Source organism: Esox lucius, chromosome 19 (genome assembly GCF_011004845.1).
Source record: "Esox lucius isolate fEsoLuc1 chromosome 19, fEsoLuc1.pri, whole genome shotgun sequence".
NCBI lineage: Eukaryota > Metazoa > Chordata > Actinopteri > Esociformes > Esocidae > Esox > Esox lucius.
Window position 1 is genome coordinate 46330944 of NC_047587.1, and position 15454 is coordinate 46346397.

Genomic DNA, 15454 nt, shown 5'->3' on the forward strand with positions numbered 1-15454 from the left:
CACAGAGACTTTTTTTTTTTTTGCAAATAATTCCAAGCAGCATATTTAAAAGCCAGTTTTTCCAATTCAGTACAAACTTTAGGGACAGATAGTAAGAATAACCCTGGGAATGAAGACAGTATCTTAAAAAATGAATATACACTCACCTAAAAGATTATTAGGAACACCATACTAATACTGTGTTTGACCCCCTTTCGCCTTCAGAACTGCCTTAATTCTACGAGGCATTGATTCAACAAGGTGCTGAAAGCATTCTTTAGAAATGTTGGCCCATATTGATAGGATAGCATCTTGCAGTTGATGGAGATTTGTGGGATGCACATCCAGGACACGAAGCTCCCGTTCCACCACATCCCAAAGATGCTCTTTTGGGTTGAGATCTGGAGAGTGTGGGGGCCATTTCAGTACAGTGAACTCATTGTCATGTTCAAGAAACCAATTTGAAATAATTCGAGCTTTATGACATGGTGCATTATCCTGCTGGAAGTAGCCATCAGAGGATGGGTACATGGTGGTCATAAAGGAATGGACATGGTCAGAAACAATGCTCAGGTAGGCTGTGACATTTAAACGATGCCCAATTGGCACTAAGGGGCCTAAAGTGTGCCAAGAAAACATCCCCCACACCATTACACCACCATCACCAGCCTGCACAGTGGTAACAAGGCATGATGATCCATGTTCTCATTCTGTTTACGCCAAATTCTGACTCTACCATCTGAATGTCTCAACAGAAATCGAGACTCATCAGACCAGGCAACATTCTTCCAGTCTTCAAATTGTAGCCTCTTTTTCCTGTTTGTAGTGGAGATGAGTGGTACCCGGTGGGGTCTTCTGCTGTTGTAGCCCATCCGCCTCAAGGTTGTTCGTGTTGTGGCTTCACAAATGCTTTGCTGCATACCTCGGTTGTAACGAATGGTTATTTCAGTCAAAGTTGCTCTTCTATCAGCTTGAATCAGTCGGCCCATTCTCCTCTGACCTCTAGCATCAACAAGGCATTTTCGCCCACAGGTCTGCCGCATACTGGATGTTTTTCCCTTTTCACACCATTCTTTGTAAACCCTAGAAATGGTTGTTCGTGAAAATCCCAGTAACTGAGCAGATTGTGAAATACTCAGACCGGCCCGCCTGGCACCAACAACCATGCCACGCTCAAAATTGCTTAAATCACCTTTCTTTCCCATTCTGACATTCAGTTTGGAGTTCAGGAGATTGTCTTGACCAGGACCACACCCCTAAATGCATTGAAGCAACTGCCATGTGATTGGTTGATTAGATAATTGCATTAATGAGAAATTGAACAGGTGTTCCTAATAATCCTTTAGGTGAGTGTATAGCTGTAGGTAAGATGGAACCAGATCAAAAATAGCTTTATAAATAAAAATATGCCAATGATTAAGTCTACGGGTGGACAATGCAGATCATCCAACCCGAGCATACAAGGAGCAATGGTGAGTAAGGGCTTTAGAATTTGTAACATACTTGAGGGCTCTATGGTACATAGCATCCAACATGTGTAGACTTTGTGTGGATGCGTGCATGTATATAAAATCGCCATAGTCCAGCACAGACATAAAGGTGGCAGAGGCAAGTCTCTTTTTGGCCTCGAAGGAAAAACACAACTTGTTTCTAAAGTAAAAGCCCAATTTCAGCTTACGTTTTTTCACCAATTGCTGAATGTCAAGTTTAAAATAGAGAGTCATAATTTATAATTCCTAGATATTTGTATTGAGAAACAGTCTCAATCTCAGAGCATTGAAAAGTGGTGATAGATGGAAAGTGGGTGGATTGATTTCCTGCCTGTGCTGTGGGAGTAGGGTCAGTTCTCCTTCTCAACTAAGTTCTCCTTCTCCACTATAAATCCTTGTTGATATTAGGAATACATTTTCAGAATTTTCTGAGTCTCCTCCCATTTTAAACTTAGGAGGGCATGAGGACCTGGCCCACATCTGCGGACTACCTGGCTTGGCGGACCCATTGCTGTCCCTGTCCAGAGTCCTCCTGGTTGTGTTGACAGATCGAAATGATGCCTGACGATTTCAGCTGCCACTGTGCTGACACCTCCCCCTCCCCCGTGTTGTCCCTTTCCTTGTCCATCTGGTCATGCTTCCGAACTGGACTAAGTTTAAATAGACTCTAGACTCAGCCCACATGCATTTATAAATTATTACAATTGTAATCTTAATTTGTTCACCTGACACAGCCAGAAGAGGACTGGTTACCTTTATCTTTAGGTTTCTTCCTACATTTTGGCATTCTTAGGGAGTTTTTCCTAGCCACTGAAATTCAACACTACTGTTGTTTGCTCCTTGGGGTTTAAGGCCAGGTGTTTTGTAAAAGCATTTTGTGACATCTGCTGATGTAAAAAGGGCTTTGTAAATACATTTGATTGATTGAGGGAAAGTGGCTTTAATTTAGCATGTGCAAACATCATGAGTTTTGTTTTGTTAGCATTAAAAAAAGGTACGTTGTATAGTATTAAAAGCAAGTTGTAACTGACAAAGAGCCTGGCTTGGTGTAGGCAAAGAACATTATATAACAGTGTCATCAGCATAAAAGTGGAATTTGGCATTGGAAACATTTTGATCGAGGCTTTTGATATATATAATAAAGAAGAGTGGTCCCAGGACCAAACCCTGGGGCACGCCCTTGGATACACTACGAGAGCTAGAAGAGATACCTTATACCTGCACGCACTGAGATCTGCCTGATAGATAATTTTCAAACCAGCAGACTGTTTGTTCTGACAGTCCCACATTGAAAAGTTTTCGTTTCAGTACTGTGTGATCCACGGTATCAAAAGCTTTAGATAAGTCAATGAAGAGGGCTGCATTATATTGCTTTTTGTCCAAGGTTTCAATAAAATCATTAAGAACTTTTAGGACCGCTGTAGTACTGTGTTAGTAAGTGACTAGCTGGGTTCATGAGATTGACATCACTCTGTTGAATATAGGAAATGTTTGTCTTTGTGTCATATGGCTCTTTGTCATACAAGTTACAGCCCTAAGGGTGCTAGGAATACTGAGGAATTTTGTGATATGACTGTTCTTTTTGGATAGGAATCGGTCTGGGTATCTGTATCCGATGGGTAGACTGGGTCTCTGCATTAACACTTTGTGATAAGTGATAATAATTAAGACCAAGATGGCGCGTGTGAGTTTTTGACTCTTCCTGTGCATTGTGAATAGCTTCTCGCAAGACACCCAGCGAGACGCTATTCACATTGCCGACTAGTGGTGCCCAGAGTCGGCGGTGGAATCGTAAACATAGGTGTGGGAAATGTGGAGGCACCCGGGCCAGGCTAATGCTAGCCCCCCATTGGCCTTCACAACCTAGCCTTTTCCTCTGTAACTTACGGTCCCTGGGGAACAAAATGGATGAAAATGAAATATACGACTGAGAATAATCCCCAAAAAAAGATTATGGATTGCAGCACCACGATTTTGACGGAAACATGGCTTAACAACAACATACCTAAAACTTAATTGAGCCGGGTGGCCGCAATATCTTCAGACCAGATATGATTGAGGTGGACTGCGGTAAGACATGAGGTGGTGGACTGTGCATTTATGTAGACAAATCGTGGTGTACAAACACTAGCTTAACACTAGCTCATTGCTCAAACCAATCTGGAATACCTGATGATTAGATGCAGGCCTTTTTACTTGCCTCGGGGGTTCCATAATAGAGTTAATCGATTGTTGTTATGGCAGTCTACATACCCCTAGATGCTAAGCTAGCAATGAAAGAACTGTGGGCTGCCATTAGCAAACAACATACAAAACACCCAGATGGTGATTGGTGGGGACTTCAATCATTCAAATCTGAAATCTGCTTTTCCCAAATTCCACCAAAATGTCTCCTGCCCCACCAAGGGAGGCAACACACTGGTCCATGTGTACACAAACATTCCCCACCCCCACCTGGGTCAATCTAACCATCTCTCACTATTTCTACTCCCAAAGTATTTCCCCCTCATTTAATGTGTGAAACCATCAGTGAGGACAGTCAGCGTGTGGCCAGAAGGGTCAGACTCACTTCTATAGCACAAGTGTTAACACACAGACTGGAGTTTGTCTGCCATTCAAGCCAACCTTGACTCCCATACGGACATTGAGACATATGCTTTCTCTGTTCTGGATTACATCAACATCTGCTCCAACAATGTCACCATCCATAAGCTAATAAAGACCTTCCCCAACCAGAAGCCGTGGATGAACAGAGGTCTGACAACTGTCACTCAATGTTGCTTTCAGATCCGGCGATGCAGAGGCCTACAGCTCATTCAGGGCCAACCTGAAAAAGGGCATCAAGATGGCATAAAATGACCACAAACTGCGGATTCAGGAGCATTTCTACACTCTGAACCCTGACGCATGTGGAAGGGCATTCCAGTCAGCACATACTACCTGCCAAAGAACCCCTACCCCCACAGCCAGCGACGTCTCCTTCACCAACAAGTTAAACAGGTTCTATGCATGCTTTGACAGAGACAACAAAGAGCCAGCTATTAAAGCTGAACTTTCACCAGACGTCCCCCCCTCAGACTATCTACCACAGAAGAGTTGTCTGCACTGAGCTGGGTAAATGCATCCAAGGCTGCTGGTCCTGATGGCAACCCCGGGTGTGTGCAATGACCATGTGCTGGGCAGCTGGCTGAGGTCTTTACCGCTATTTTCAACATGTCACTGGCCCAGGCGGTTGTCCTAACATGCTTGAAGTCCACAACTATTGTGCCAGTGCCAAAGCAGTCGACCGTGTCTAGCCTGAATAACTTCCGACCGGTTGCACTCACCCTCACAATCACGAAGTGCTTCGAAAGACAAGTTCTGGCCCACCTTAAGTCTTGCCTCCCCCCAACACTGGATCCCTACCAGTTTGCCTACCGATCGAACAGGTCTTCAGAAGACGCCATCTCCACGGCTCTACACTCTGCCCTGACCCACCTGGACGAAACCAACACCTATGGGAGAATGCTATTCCACACTGTCATCCCCTCTAGGCTGGTCAACAAACTCCATAAACTGGGGATCAGCCCCTCTCTCTGCAACTGGACTCTGTCAGGTTAGACAACTTCATCTTCTCCACCGTGATCCTGAACACTGGTGTACCACAAGGCTGTGTGCTGAGCCCTCTTCACCCATGACTGCGTTCCTGTACACAGTTCCAACACCATTGTCAAGTTTGTGGAGTACAGGAAGACTAAAAGCTGCAGCCACGACCCAGTCCTCCTTGATGGTACTGAGGTGGAGCGTGTCCAGCTTCAAATTCTTCGGTGTCCACCTTTCTGAGGATCTCTCCTGGACCCTCAACACCTCAGCTCTGGTCAAAAAGGCTGCCTGTCCTCCAGGATCCTTGTGAACTTCTACCACTGCACAAACATGAGCATTCTGACAAACTGCGCCAGTGTGGTTTAGCTGCTGCTCCATAGCCGACCCTGCATTGGGCGGTGAAAACCCAGCACATCAATGGTGCCAAGCTTCCTGCCATCACAGACCTCCAGCACAAGCCGTGTCTTCGCAGGGCACGTGGGATCATCAGGGACCCTTCACACTGATGCTACATTCTGTTTGCCCTCCTACCATTAGGCAGACGGTAAAGGTCTCCGGTCCAGCACCAGCAGGCTCAAGAACGGTTTCTTCCCATCCACTTTAACACTGCTGAACTCTGTGACCCAGAGAACTCAGGGAAATCTGTGACCAATCACTTAACATTCCCCCCTGCCTCTCAGGTCCTTGTTGAACTAATCCATGTATTTTTCAGACACTGCTTTGCAAAGCCTGATAATAGAAGTTTTTCGGTTTTTTTGTTGTTGCAGGTACGTGTTTACCTCAGGACCCCCACCCCACTGATATCCCTGCATTTCAGTGGCACATGCACCTTGTACATTCAATTTGCCTCTTTGCAAATTTACATTTTGCACACTTAGAATAGCCATTGTGCCTGCATTTGTATCATTGTTACACACACGTCTACCTCGAGGACCTTAGTGCTGCTATCTCTGCATCCCGGTTGCTCATGCTACCTTACTACATTACTCCTTCATTGCCTCGTTTGCACATCAAGAATGACATTTAGAAATTGCCATTTGTACCTGGAGAACAATTATCCCACTTGTAACATTCACAATACCTAAAACTTGTGAACTCTCTGCCCTCCTGTATTTGCCTTAATTTCACATTTAGTGTTTTCATTTGTACTGTATTTACTTTAATTGCAAATCTACACATTCTACTAAATATACGTAATGTACGTATATTTAATATTTGTAAATACTTGTAATTTTTCTACCCTTTATTTCCACTTCTGGACAGATGGCACAAAAGAGTTCCTTCTCTTTCTTTTTTTCTTTCTCGCTCTCGTGCAAACTAAATATCATTTAGTGTATGCTCAAATGACAAAGGCAATGACCACAGTAGATTTTACAGCCCTTTACTTCATTCAGTGGTAAACAATTCAAGTTAACTATTTTATTTATCCACTGTTTTACTGTTATTTCTACAACTCTGTTGATTTCCTATTACACTGTTTAAGCTTATTCTAATCTCATTCCCAAGAAGGTGTTACCAGCCATGATGAACTGCTTTTTAATATTATATTCTTATAGGTCTGGCAAGCCCGGCTACTACTTTATTGCTGGGGAATTATTAGGGGTAGAACTATAAGGAGGGCAAATCATGGGCGTCGTTAGGCCTGGGCATTCGGGCCTATAGCCCCAGATCTCAAATTGTGTGTGTGTGTGTGTGTGTTTGTGTGTATATATACATATATACAGTACAGGCCAATAGTTTGGACACACATCATTCAATGCATTTTCTTTATTTTAATGACTATTTACATTGTAGATTCTCACTGAAGGCATCAAAACTATGAATAAACACATGGAATTATGTACTTAACAAAAAAGTGTGAAATAACTGATGTTGTTCTTATATTTTAGATTCCTCAAAGTAGCCACCATTTGCTTTTTTGATAGCGCTGCAAAACCTTGGTGTTCTCTCAATGAGCTTCATGAGGTAGTCACCTGAAATGGTTTTCACTTCACAGGTGTGCCTTGTCAGGCTAAATTAGTGGAATTTTTTCCCTTGGGGTTGGGACCATCATTTGTGTTGTGCAGAAGTCAGGTTGATACACAGCCGACAGCCCTATTGGACAACTGTTAGAATTCATATTATGGCAAGAACCAATCAGCTAAGTAAAGAGAAACGAGTGGCCATCATTACATTAACAAATGAAGGTCAGTCAGTTCGGAAAATTGCGAGAACTTTGAATGTGTCCCCAAGTGCAGTCACAAAAACCATCAAGCACTACAACGAAACTGGCTCACATGACGACCGTCCCAGGAAAAGAAGACCAAGAGTCACCTCTGCTGCTGAGGATGAGTTCATCCGAGTCACCAGCCTCAGAAATCGCAGGTTAACAGCAGCTCAGATTAGAGACCAGCTGAATGCCACACAGAGTTCTAGCAGCAGACACATCTCTAAAACAACTGTTAAGAGGAGACTGCGCAAATCAGGACTTCATGGTCAAGTAGCTGCTAGGAAACCACTGCTAAGGAGTGCAAAAAGCAGAAGAGATTTGTTTGGGCCAAGAAACACAAGGAATGGACATTAGACCAGTGGAAATCTGTGCATTTGCTATGCTGATGACACTTGGGGATTTATTCAAAATCAAAGGCATACTGAACAAGCATGGCTACCACAGCATCCTGCAGCAACATGCCATCCCATCTGTTTTGCGTTTAGTTGGACCAACATTTATTTTTCAACAGGACAATGACCCCAAACACACCTCCAGGCTGTGTAAGGGCTATTTGACCAAGAAGAAGAGTGATGGAGTGCTGTGCCAGATGACCTGGCCTCCACAGTCACCGGACCTAAACCCAATCGAGATGGTTTGGGGTGAGCTGGACCGCAGAGTGAAGGCAAAAGCGCCAACAAGTGCTAAGCATCACTGGGAACTCCTTCAAGACTGTTGGAAAACCATTTCAGGTGACTACCTCTTGAAGCTCATCAAGAGAATGCCAAGAGTGTGCAAAGCAGTAATCAGAGCAAAGGGTGGCTACTTTGAAGAAACAAGAATATAAGACATGTTTTCAGTTATTTCACACTTTTTTGTTAAGTACATAATTCCACGTGTTCATTCATAGTTTTAATGCCTTCAGTGAGAATCTACAATGTAAATAGTCATGAAAATAAAGGAAATGCATTGAATGAGAAGGTGTCCAAACTTTTTGCATGTACTGTATATATACACACACATATATGCAGCCTTCAAGGTTCGCTGTGAGATCTGCCAACAAAGCTCTTTCTTTCTTGCCTTTATTTAATTTTTTTTTATAAAGAAGGCATATCTGATCTATCAATAGTGTTTGAGATTCACGGAGATGCACATTGAGATGCACTGTGTCGCCTGTCATAATTTCCCGACTAGAGTGGCCAAATGTGGGTCTTTTTACAAAAGCACTGACAACTTTCGCTAACAGTCCCTGACCAGCCATGCAATAGTAAACTGCACCTGGTCTGCATGACAGACAAGTGGGAGGCTGACAATCTGTCTTCAGGTTCCTTGGTCGTACTGATCAGGAATTTAAATGCAGATGCCCATTGGGTGATTGCACGACTTATAACAATTGCATAAATAGTAACTAAGACAGACCAGCCATTCGCTTTGTTCCCCGGGGATGAATAATTTAGTGTTTGGTTTAAAATCAAATGTTTTGTTGACTCTTATGTTTTTTTATAATTAGAAATTTTATTGTTTTATATATCCAGAATGCATTTCATAAAGGATTAAACATGTTAAGTTAGAAAAGTATTTGGTTCTATATTGTAACACTGATAAATTACTTGTTTATCAGTGTAAGGAGGGACAGCAAAATTGTTTATAATTGCAACACAACTCAAATCAATTATGTGTACCTACTATGTAAACGGCCTATAATAATATGTACCTACTATGTAAACGGCCTACCCCGCGCTGGAACAACAGCTGTCTTCCGTGATAGCCATGGATTTAATAAGACAACGCAACCCGGAAACCATCAAAAGGTTACGCCTCTTTACTTTGTAATTGGTTTATGTCATCTTTCTTCACGTTAGAACTATACCAGTTATATTGCTTAAAATTGCCGTATGGATACAGTTTAACTATTTGTATACGTCTGACAAGCACAGTGACGCTCTCGGTCCAATAAGGTATATCTGCAGACCGCAAGTCGGGGGCATTACTTAATATGGGGGTTCCTGAACATTAAGTTACGCCCTCTGATGTTCGCTATTGGTCAGTTTAAATGAGGGTTCCTGAATAGTATGGCCCTGACTTGCGGCCTGCAGATATACCCTCCTCTCTCGGTCCGGTAGAAACGCCTTTCTCGTTAGTTATGGCGGCTTAGCCGGGACATCACGTCATTTAATTTGATCTATTAACCACAAACTAATTCGCTTACATATAAACGCTGGCTATTGTCACCATATTGCCATTAAAACCTCTTCAAACAACATTTAACAAACATAATATAAGACCATATACAGCAATCAAAAATCAGATTTCACAAGTTGCTTCAAATTATTATGAGAACGCAGCACATCTTACCCGGAAGTGCCAGCATCCGCAAACACTAACACATACAGACACGCACAGACAGGTACTCTCAAACTCGCAAATACTACAGTTTGTAACCTGTAGCCTGTTAAACATTTCTACCAATGTGAACAAAATAATCTTACATTAACTCCCATTGTACAATTTCATAATACGCAATTACAAATGTTTTGTTTACCTGTAATAAGATATCTTGACCTATCAACGAATCAGCATTGTTCATGCAAATTCATACTCTACCTTCTGGGTATGGTTTGCCATATAATGCAGCTTCAAAGATAATTCTAACTTAAAACCCCCATTTTTATTTCACAAATCATCATTGCTCATCAGTACACCAAAATCATTGTTTTTATTTTTAACAACATTTTAACCCAACCATGATACAATCAACCTAGTCATAATGTGTGGTCGACCCAGAGGTTGTAGGTTCCATCAGAATAATAGCTTTGCTCATGTGATGCGTGTTTCCTGTAGTGCTTTGGCGGATTACAAACCTTGTGTTTTTTCAACCTGCATACACTATGGTTTGTACTAGTGGTTGTTTAGGATCTATTACTATGGGCAGATCTGCACTTAAGGCCCATGTCTTGTTATAATGGGCAGAACACTCCAAAATTGTAAGTCCTGATCCCTTCTTTAAACTTACACCAAAAAGCAAGATTTCAGGGTTGAAAATGTATCCACCGATCTGCCCATCGTCCAACTTCCACACCCATGCCAACATATCCTGGTGTAGTTGATGAATTCAGGTTAAACTCTGCATCAGTTTCTTCAGGGCTGGCATGTTGATCGCATCTCCACCGTTAATTTGTAATCTCTCTCCGACTTGCTGAGCAGCGGTTAGCTTTCAACGTTGTTTCACCCAAAACGTTGATCGCTGCACAATCCGCCATGGTTTGGTATGTGTATGCAGGTTTACTCAGGCAATACTGAATGACCGTGGTTTAAATACACAGACTACACCAACCACCTATCAACTCATAAAACATGAAAGGTTAACACCCACAGGTTGTAGGACATCTGTTGTAGCACTTATTGGGACATAAAATAATGGGGAATTTAACAATGCTGAACGCCTCCTCCCCTGGTGCCTCTCACTCCGGCACCCCGTCCTGCCTCGGGGGCGGAGACTCCCTCTGCTCTAGCACCCCTTCCTGCTTCGGGGGTGTAACCTCCGCCTGTACCGGTGTTACATCCCACTCCAGGGTGGAGCATCCACCTGTGTCGTTGCCATGTCCTGACATTATCCCCCCCTTCCCCCACGTTTCCTGGTCTTGCGGTCATGAGCCTATGTCTTGGTGGGGGCACTGTCAGGTCCTGGCTACGCCCCTAGGCTTCTCAACACCATTTTTTTTCTCCTCAGTTGGAGGCAGCTGTACATCGTTGTCGCCAATTGATGTTCCTGTTTATTTCAGCCTGTTGCCACACTCAGTGTGGATTTACAGTATGTTTGTGTCTATGCCATGTGCGTTCCGCCATTTTTGTCCGTTAATTTTTGTTTCTTTTGAGCTGTATTAAAAGTATGGATTTCAACCACCACTCTGTGCCTGTTACCTGCCTCCCGAACCGTGACAGGTTTCTTGGGCCTTAGGAGGAAAAACAATCCCACAACATCACAGAACCTCCACCATACTTCACAGTCCAATTCAGATTATTTTTGGTATAGCCGTGCTTCTGTTTACGCCAAACACACCTCCAAGTGTTTGTTCCCAAAAAGCTAAATTTTTGTTGACTGTAGCAGTCGGTACCACTCAGTTTCAGTAGCGTTTAGCATACTCCAGGTGTTTATGTTTGTGGCGTAATGACAGGAACAGGTTTTATCTGACGTGCCTTCCTAATAATTTGTTTGCATGGAGTGTGTGTCTAATGGTACTTTGGGAGACTTTGTAACCCCCAATATGCTACTCTCCTCTGTAAATATCCAACAGTGATCTTTGTGCAAAATCAACTTGGGTCCTATTCCAGGCTAGTTTGTAACAGTTCCAGTTGTTTTGAAATGTTTTAATTATTGCCCTAACTGTTCATATAGGCATTTTCAGGTGAGTAGCTAATTTGTAATAGCCATTCCCTGACTTATGAAACCCAACACACTTTTTCCTTATTTGATTTGTTCTCTTATCTTTCCCATTTTGATGCATATATTAGGGAATATGGCCTCTGTGTCACCTCATATCCATGCCCCATTGAAACAGGAAATCATGTATTACTGCTTGACAGTGCCTAAACGCTCTGATCACTTAAAGTAAAATCTAAATGGACAGAATGCTTCAGTTACATTTTATTCATAATAATTTCTAGGGGTGCCAATAATTGTGGTTTTGTTAGAAATAATGATATCTTGATGACAGATTTTTTCTCCAAATAAATGTACTTCAATTAAAGGTTGTATGTTCCTCATTATTGTCAGTGTGACATTAAGCTAATTCACCAAAAGGTGATTTTTTTATAACCCCTTTTTTACTCAACTTTACCAGGAGACTTTACTAAATACTGTAAATCCAATCAATGTTTTCTTGAAAATACTAACCCTATTTAAACTTATCACAATAGGATCATGACATGAACTGCGGAATATAGATTCTTATCTTAGTTATGGAATTTCAAGAAGAATGGTATAACACTGGTGATGTCATAATGGCTTTTGTTTAAGGCCTGTTGTTCTTCTAACCTGATTTGGCTAATAATTGGTCTATGCATAGGGGATACTTGAGAAGACAGGAGACCACAGGCCTACTGGTAAAATGCACATAAGGGGGTACCTCAGGGGTGCTGGATGCAAGTCAAAATTCAGCTGGTGGTACAGAAACCAAAAAAGGTTGTGAGCAACTGGCATAATGTGTGAGAGCAGAACAGTACAGTGTAATTGAAACAACACAACCCCTAAGGACCATTTGACATTCTACTATGTCAAACAAATAAATATTGTAAGATTCTAAGAAATCATTAGGTGCTGACAATCTGGATTCATAGTGTGCTGCTCCTATCATTGCTAGTGCAGTGATGCACATCTTCAATCACACACTAGTAGTGTGAACGATTCCTTAGACTTAGGAAAACAGCTTTTGTTTGACCATTTCTCAAAGGAGGTGATGGTAGTGATTTGGATACTTATTGGCCCTCTCTAACTCTCTAAGCTGTCATGTTTGGTTACATTTCTAAAGTCATTGGTGAATAGGGAACTACAATCATTTTTAACTGTTAACATTATTCTTTCTAGCATTCAAGCTGGCTTCAGACCTAAACATAGTACCACTACGGCCACAGTGCCTGTTGTAAACTACATTGCTAATGCTCTAGACAAGAGTAAGTGGTGTGCCACTGTTTGTAGATTTGTCTAAAACATTTGACACTGTAGACCATGCGATACTTTTGGTTAAGTTATCAACAATAAGACCTGATGCATGTTGTTGGTTTCATGACTATGAAATAAGTATTTCATCCCCTCTCAATCAGAAAGATTTCTGGCTCCCAGGTGTCTTTTATACAGGTAACGAGTTGAGATTAGGAGCACACTCTTAAAGTGAGTGCTCCTTATCTCAGCTTGTTACCTGTATAAAAGACAGCTGTCCACAGAAGCAATCAATCAGATTCCAAACTCTACACCATGGCCAAGACCAAAGAGCTGTCCAAGGATGTCAGGGACAAGATTGTAGACCTACACAAGGCTGGAGTGTGGTCATCACTGTCCTTGAGACGCGAACAACAAGTTATTGTGTTTGTCTATAAAGCACTTCTAAATAAACTGCCATCTTATTTTTATCCATTATCACCATTAGAGTTATAACTCATAAAACCAGGTCTCAAGCCTGGATTACACTTAAGGCCTCTACAATCTCCACAGAATTGGCTATGGCTGCCTTTTCCTATTAAGCTTCTTTTTTTTTTTATACTTAATTTTTTCATTATTTTTCTTTTGAAAATAAACAAAACAAAACCAAAACAAAACAGTCATAACAACATACAAACACATCTAAACAAAACAGAACAATCGTTTGGTCACTTATACATTATTACATTAAACAGATGATACATTGGTCTATAAACAAGTCATAAAGTCATAAACACAATCCATTTATCCCAATACTGTAAATACTTGTTCATCTGTAAATTTAAAGTGAAAGTCATCCTCTCCATATCTTGGACACTGGTCATAATGTCCAGCCATTCAGCCTTTGTTGGGGGTTCAGATTGTAACCACTTTCGTGTTACAGCTTTCTTGCTTGTTGCTAATAATATCTTTAAAAGGTACTTGTCTTTCTTCATCAAATGAGCTGCTAAGTTGCCCAGGTAAATTGTATAAAATGAGCCTATTACGCTTCATGCTTGGATTGGGACAGCCTGCAGACCAAACTTAGATCTGAGACTCTTGCCCCCTTGCCCATTTTAAACGTTTATTGAAAGATTTTATTTTTGTGTTGCTTGTAACTGCTTTGGACAATGCAAGCCCTTGTATTCTATGCACTGATAAGGGTATAAGACTTAAAATAAGCTACATATGTGTTGAAGCGTTCTGGGCATGGTCTATGCGTCCCTTGGCTAAAGGTTATGGGTTAAAGTCCCCTCCAGGATTAAAGTATGCATACAACCACCATACATTGAACAATGTACATTTTATATATGACTACAGTGGGGAGAACAAGTATTTGATATACTGACGATTTGCAGGTTTTCCTACTTACAAAGCATGTAGAGGTCTGTAATGTTTATCATAGGAACACTTCAACTGTGAGAGACGGAATCTAAAACAGAAATCCAGAAAATCATATTGTATGATTTTTAAATAATGAATTTGCACTTTATTGCATGACGTAAGTATTTGATCACCTACCAACCAGTAAGAATTACTCTCACAGACCTGTTAGTTTTTTCTTTAAGAAGCCCTCCTGTTCTCCACTCAGTACCTGTCTTAACTGCACCTGTTTGAACTTGTTACCTTTATAAAAGACACCTGTCCACACACTCAATCAAACAGACTCCAACCTCTCCACAATGGCCAAGACCAGAGAGCTGTGTAAGGACATCAGGGATAAAATTGTAGACCTTCACAAGGCTGGGATGGGCTACAGGAAAATAGGCAAGTAGCTTGGTGAGAAGGCAACAACTGTTGGCGCAATTATTAGAAAATGGGGGAAGTTCAAGATGATGGTCAATCTCCCTCAGTCTGGGGCTCCATGCAAGATCTTAACTCATGGGTCATCAATGATCATGAGGAAGGTGATGGATCAGCCCAGAACTACACGGCAGAACCTGGTCAATGACCTGAAGAGAGCTGGGACCACAGTCTCAAAGAAAACCATTAGTAACACACTACGCCGTCATGGATTAAAATCCTGCAGCGCACGCAAGGTCCCCCTGCTCAAGCCAGCGCATGTCCAGGCCTGTCTTCCTCCATCTGGATGATCCAGAGGAGGAATGGGAGAAGGTCATATGGTCTGATGAGACAAAAATAGAGCTTTTTGGTCTAAACTTTGGAGGAAGAAGAAGGATGAGTACAACCCCAAGAACACCATCCCAACCGTGAAGCATGGAGGTGGAAACATCATTCTTTGGGGATGCTTTTCTGCAAAGTGGACAGGACGACTGCACCGTATTGACGGGAGGATGGATGGATGGGGCCATGTATCGTGAGATCTTGGCCAACAACCTCCTTCCCTCAGTAAGAGCATTGAAGATGGGTTGTGGCCGGGTCTTCCAGCATGACAATGACCTGAAACACACAGCCAGGGCAACTAAGGAGTGGCTCCCTAAGAAGCATCTCAAGGTCCTGGAGTGGCCTAGCCAGACTTGAAATGTACATTGCTCCAGACCTGAAACCAATAGAAAATCTTTGAAGGGAGCTGAAAGTCCG

At 42.1% G+C, this 15454-nt stretch overlaps 1 protein-coding gene across 5 annotated transcripts in view; it reads left to right on the plus strand.

The window, feature by feature from the left end:
• LOC105008069 (serine/threonine-protein kinase BRSK2) overlaps positions 1–15454 on the plus strand; it is an 864007-nt gene that overhangs the window by 674612 nt on the left and 173941 nt on the right. The gene's annotated exons all lie outside the window — the stretch shown is intronic.